Below are 7,104 nucleotides of genomic sequence, written 5' to 3'. Positions count from 1 at the left end.
GTGTTATGCATACTGTAGCCACACTTGACAGCTACATTTGTTTACCTGTACACAAACGCACGCAAGCAAGCTTGCACATACAAATCTCAAAATAGTTGGCCTCTAGTAGCCCTGTCGGATAATACAAGCAATAAACACAAATGCTCGGCTGTCAGATTACATACATGTACAGTGATCTTTCGGCGTTGCATAAGACTACCCAGTCCAAATATTGAAGGAAAAATCGTGAGGTAGCTGACAGTGTTAAGTCTTGTACAAGGGACTTTCCCAAATATGACTTATGTAAAAAGTACTATCCTGTACTTGTAACGGAATATGTTCCCCGCCTCACGGACAGAAAATACAAACAAAAACACTGCTAAAATTCAGAATTTAAATGCACAGTATTATTTAAAATAGTAGATCTGATCGTGCACTCAATCTCAGTGGTAAACCTCTTTGGATAAAAAAAGGCCCAATTTTATAACTACTAATTAGGGAAGTTTGTTGCAACCCTTTGACACACAGGAGAGAATAATGTGGAATAATATACCATGTTGAATTGCAATCAATTTCAACCCTGATGATCTAATCTCGAACGAGTGTCAGCTTCTGATGAAAGAACAGGAGGCTGTAGCAATTAGCAAATTAACAAACAAGAGACATATGCATTATTTTATTAAATATTCCCCAGTTCCTATAACCAGTCAGCTCAGCGCTACTGTGAGATCCCTTTGTTGCAAAGGGATTATCTTGTTACAAAGTACTCTAATGTAAATCGCAAGACCCTGCAGCAACCGTGCAATAAAGCGCGTGGTGTGTGCAATCATGGCGTTTAGTTTACAGTTGCACTCTAGCGCTCCGTCCTTTAAAACACAGAAGCAACAGAAGTACAAAACATGCAAGACATTCGATAATCAAATTATGCTTGCAATGTACACAACTGACCTCCAGATCCTGTTACGTGGCAAATGTCAGGGGCAACGGTTCTTGCAACTTTGCTTCCACGTCCAACTGCTTTATCAAATGCTAAATAATAGCAAAGGGAAGGTTTGAAATCAATATGAGATCTTCATTATTTGTACGCCTCCCTTCTTCTGCCTCCCTGTGAACTGCACTAAAAAGCACTCCACGAATCCACTTTGTAATCCAAAAATGACTGCATACATTGCCAACGTTGACTCATGGTTTGGTGACGTCACACATTTTTTTTAAAGATAAAAGATCCTTATGCGCCTTGCAAATCGGCAGCGAAAGAAAGAAGTAAAAAAAAAAAAAAAGTGGGTTAGCTTGCTTCGGCGTTGCATGTTACTGCCTCCAGATTGCACAACGGTGAAACCAGCTCTGCAACTTCCCCTATGTTCACACTCACACTCACACTCTCACTCTCACTCTCACTCTCTCTCTCTCTCAAAGTCTTGTGATCCATCGCAGTCTGATCGCCACACCTACTTCCACAACCATATTAGGCGCATCCCATCCATGTGGACGCCTGTAAATTACAGTGTAGTATCCCTTCCGGGAAATTCCACAGTCCATGGGGCCACCGGGTGGTGTTACGCTTTGAAAAAAGGTGCGGGGTTTGCATTTTTAAAGCGGTACACACACCGTTTTGTAAGTTGAATTCATCATCAAACATAAATACAGCACAATAATCCTACAGTAAATGACAATATATAGCTACGTTTTATTTCTGAAAAAAAAAATACAAGCTGTATACTATTCAAAACGTGCAGCATTAATTTACTGATAAGAGACTGTAATGCAACAACCTACTAAGAAACAGCTTACTTACCTATACTGGACTCCTCCAACGTTCTCAGAACTTTTAGCTGTAGAGACACAAACTTTATCATTGTGCCACTCAGGGGTGAAATTCTGCCGGTACTCACCGGTACTCAGTACCGGGACTTATTTTGATGCTGGTACTGGGTAATCTGCTTATAATCACTGCCTGTTGATTGGCCGAGCTTTCATTTTGGCATGAGTCACAAATCTCTACCCATTTCGCTTTGTGTCAGTGGCCTCTATACTCAAAAGTGTCGGTACCAAAATGTCTTAATAAGGGACGTTTAAGGAAGGTTTAAGGAATATTTGCAATACACAAACACCCCTTTCCACACTCCAACTATTTAAAAGACAAAAATACTGCAGGTTTTTGCAATACCGGCGATTGACAAAATTCTGACGGTTTTGCTTGTTATCGCCTCATTAACTGGTCATTTAGGAGTTTGAAGTGATACACAAAAGTTTTAGTAATGTTTAAGGAGACTTCATTTTAGCCTAGAGGCGCGCATGACATGTGTGCCTCTATTCTATCTAAGATAAACAACATGTGAAATGAAATGACAACTCTTCCTCTGCTGACTTACAGATTGTGTGAATCGGTTTTCGTTTGCTTTTCCCTGGGAGGAACATCATCTGCCTGTTACTCCCTGTCAATTATACATTTTCTTTTCACTGATTGAATCCTAAATTGACTGATTGTACCGACGGATTTAAGATGAATGTGTGCTCACCGAATTCCCTTATTTTAGGGGATTTTGTTTGTGTATTGCTTCGATTTTCCGACAAAGTGCTAAAAAAATTTGTTTGGTAAAATGTTTACCACAACACTGAAATACTGACACTTTTGAGTATAGAGGCCAGTGTTCATTCGTTGATCAATGAGAGAAGACCTTAGCAGTGCAACGTGAAAACAGCAGTATGGAGTCATTTTGATTATTATGAAGTAATAATTATTTTCTTTCGTGCGGCGGAGAAACTATATTAAATATTCAAAACGAACATTGCTGCACATGAATTTGAAGGCAAAAAGCCACATCAGTGTTCTCCATAAATTACATAGTTGATAAATATTAGAAATAATTATCATAACGCGTTTTGCCTTGCACCGATTTACCACATTTTGCATGAATGTTTCTAAAATGGTAAGTGATGTGTGGGACAGTAGGGATTAACATTAAATAAAACAGGATCAAAGTGCTGCTTCAGATTTTGGTAAGCGAGTCAGAATCGGGATACAGATGTAGGTGTGCTTCACGCTTTTCAAACACTGGCCCAACTTGCAAGGTACATGTTAAGTATAGTGATCAATGTTTTGTTTTGTTGTGATCCTGTTATTTTCTGTTATGAGGACTGTAAAAAACAAAAACCAAAACAGTGAGGTGTTTTTTCTTTGTACAAAGCCCCCTTTTCTAAAACATTTTGAAGAGTTTATTTAAGTTAAACATGAGTTTTCACTTTTTTGAAAAAAAAGGCATAAGTAAACCACAGTAATGATATTACTTTATGAAAATGTGTCTTTTACCACTTTGTTTACTGTACAGAAACCATAATACCAGGGATACTTTTTTTTTTTTTTTTTTTTAAGTCTACTTTTATACTGTTTCTGCCTGGAAAATATTTTTATGGAATAGATCACAGTAATTAATCTATGCAGAAACACAACCGAGCAACACACAGAATATATTATTGTAGGATAAGTAATAAGTAAAAAATACATGCAAGAAACAGGCATATATGTTCTAATCCAAGGCTATTATTGTAGCATGGCCAGGTCCTGTTGTAGGGGAGTACCCAGGGTCTGGAAAGAATGGGGATGATTGCTGAGAATACTATGGAGATTAAAATGGTCTAGTCAAGTACATCATTAGTAGTAGTAGTGCCTGTTACATAAAAAACTGAGGGGTATTTTAGTCCCTATTGTGCATTGTTTGACTTAGACCTTTTTGTATCATTTTTTCATAGCACAGTTGTTTTTTTTTATACCATTTTTTATAATATCATCCCTTTTTTAGGATATCTTGAAACAAAACTCCCTCTCTACAGCAGTTACTGCATAGTGTAATATTTCTTAATGCTTGTCATTTAAGGTTTAACTGAAGTGTTATATTACAGTACATGACAGAGATACAATGGATAAAGAAGATACAATGCTTTCAGTATTTTCAGCGTCCTTGTTTATGGTGAATTGGTTAATTAATCAGTTATTTTTAAGGCTTATTTTGTATTCATAAATGTATCATGTACCGATATGTATACATTTTTAAAGTATGTATTAATTGGCACTCAAACTGTCTCCATTTTTAAAATGTTTACACCTGGCTGTGTATGAGTACCTGCACTTGTTTGTTGAGAATTTCACCCCTGGTGCCACTAAACCAATATAGGCATCCTCCAGCTAACAGCTGCTAGGGACTTAAAAAAATACCAAATTCAACAATTGACCAGAAAGCAAAACATAAAAACACACATTAAAACAGCGAATACCCATCAAATGGTATTTTGCCCTACTGATTTTAGAGGCTGGTGTTTTTAACCTGGGGTTCAAATATATACCTACTGCTTAAACGTTAATTAGTAGCCTTTTTGTTAATAAATACAACAATAAATACTTGCTTGTCTTGATTGATGTTTTGTGTTATTTGCAACCTTCAAACCATTTAATCCACCACTAGAAAAAATAACCTTTAATAGATCATTCACATGCTTCTCTTGCATAAAATGGTCAAGCTACACGAAATCCTAGTCAGCAGTTTATCTTAACCTACTGTGACATCTTTTGTGAGTGTTCACCCCAATTGGTAAGGCTATTTGCAAAACAATGGGGGAAGCTGTTTAGTGTTGTTTATAGGTAGGTTGCAGTGGTTCAGTGGTGTTGAGTACAGTGAATATTACTTGCAGCCGATAATGTAGGAGATATTCCAGTAGCTAGGTTGAACTGTGTAGTTTCAGTCAAGCCAATACTGGTCCAGGCCCTTGCAGGTTTTTTCAGAATGAAACCACAGTGGACAGTGAAACCACGAGCAGTGGACCTCGTGTCTCCACATTTTTTGCACAAAAAGCCACATTATGTTTATTTGTGTGTCTGCAAACAGACGCTTTTCTATCTGCATGTAAATCATTGCTGTATATTTGAATTTATTATTATTATTAGTAGTAGTCCTAGTCGTAGTAGTCGTATGTATTTCTTAGCAGACGGCCTTACCCAGGGCGACTTACAGTTGTATACAAAAAATACATATCAAGAATGACAGTACATTTAATGAGCAAAATAACATTTTGTGAAAAAATGACGCTATGTATTTACTTGGTGCATCTCCTAAACTTTAATTTTCATATTAACGCAGTACGTACTGAAAAATACAAGTCTGTTTCCTGTTTCCTTTTTTTTTTTTTTTACAAGTGAAGTATGATCGCCCACACTGGCTCTGACCGCACCGAAGTACCACAATGCGAAATCCTCACCTTAGTTCTATTCAACAATATAACAAGTCTTTCAAGTTACAATCTATGAGATTAATGATTTAAAACTGCACGGCGGTACGTTTTTGCAAGCATCCAATACCGCTTAAGCAAACTGTCCAATTGATTCATAACCACTGTAACCTAACTGCTTTCTGCAGCACAACAAACTTAAACAATTTTGCAAACACACAATACAGCACTGCTCACTGCTTAAAAAAAATAGTGACGCCAAAACGGCCTTTAGTTCAAATCAGCCGAACCTGCAAGACACCATGTAAAAAATGACAGAACTCGGTCTAGCTCGATCGCTGGACGCATAGAAACGAAACCATGAAGAGTGATACAAGTACATAGTGATACTAGGACTGCATCTCCACCCTTGGCTCACGCATACATTGCTATTTCCTTTTTTCTCAATGTACACTCATTTTTGCAAACACTTGAACATACTCGACTGCACTCTGACACATGGAGAGAACCACGAGGGACAGTTTTTTGTTGGCTGTGATATGTATTTCTTGTCTGTCGCTTGTTGTGGAAAGAAAGTAAAATCAGCTGCTCTTGTCAATTACGCAGTACATTTAATTGAACCCCTCCACGTAACAAAAAGCAACACACTGCCCGAAAGATCACGCACAACATTTAACGTGAAATAAACATTGCATTGCAGTTTCCAACAGATATCTCGCTAAAGAATGTTAACACACTACCTTAATTCCACCTCTGGTCGACGTAAAGTTTACTCCACGAAGTTTTCTACAAACAACAAAACTTTCTTTCCTTTTTTTTCTGGAGTCGTCACTTCCTAGTGTGTCTGCCCATGCAATCCAGTGTGTGAATATTGAACTGTAAATTAACCACACCTCTGACGTCAAGATTCAGGGGGATTTTCTTTCTTATTTGTCTTTGCTATCATTTTTTCCTCCCATTTCTAATTCTAACTTTACTGCGTGCACTTGGATTGTCTTTATTTACTCCTGCCAGAAAATGCAAACAGCAGCAGTGGGCTTATATTTTTACTTGGCGTCATTTCTTTACACGAGCGTTTATATCCATTAAAAAACTGCTTGTAAAAACATAGCCACAGAGAAGATTTCCTCCTGTACAAATATATTCTGTCCTAAGTACTTTAATAAACTGCAGTATAATGTGTTTTTGTTCTCAGAATGTTTGCGTGCATGTATAAATAATGCTCTATATATTATTTGTATACAGGGGGAAGTCAAATGGTCCTAATCTGGTTTCGGTTAGGTTTTAGGTAATTTTTATCTCGGTTTGGTGCAAATGGGAGTACAGCAGATATGATTTGCAAAATGTGTTGGGGGAGTACCTCCACGGGGATTATGGAGGTATGACACAGGCCCGGTTTTTGGGATGGAACCGCATAACAGTCTCGCGTTTTGATTGGTCCATGTCTGTCACATGAATACGTCGTCACACGAGTGGAAAAGCGTGCAGGCATTTTTAACATTGTGATCAGATAGAGAGTGATCTGCTTTCCACAACCTTACCATTAAAATATAATGTGGTATTACACTGTACTGATATAACAAACTATGGGTGATTACTTTATATAAATTATCATATTATGCACGAATGTAAGAATTGGCTTTCTGTGGTGGTGTACTTTTTTCTTTCAAGTAGCATATATCTATAATCGTTTTTGCGATATATTTTAATATAAAACATATACGCTATTGCAGTTTTGTTACAGGATACATTAGTTTATCTCTAATGTAATCACAGTTTTACATATAGACTGCCCCTGTTTTCATTTACGTCGCAAATTCTGGGCCGCTTTACTTTTCAGATAATGTCCCAAATTCTGGGCCGATTTGGTTTGCAGATAACATCCCAAATTCTGTGCCGCTTTGG

This window comes from Acipenser ruthenus, chromosome 15 (genome assembly GCF_902713425.1).
Source record: "Acipenser ruthenus chromosome 15, fAciRut3.2 maternal haplotype, whole genome shotgun sequence".
NCBI lineage: Eukaryota > Metazoa > Chordata > Actinopteri > Acipenseriformes > Acipenseridae > Acipenser > Acipenser ruthenus.
The sequence above is the reverse complement of the archived record's forward strand: the minus strand, read 5'-3'. Positions refer to the sequence as shown.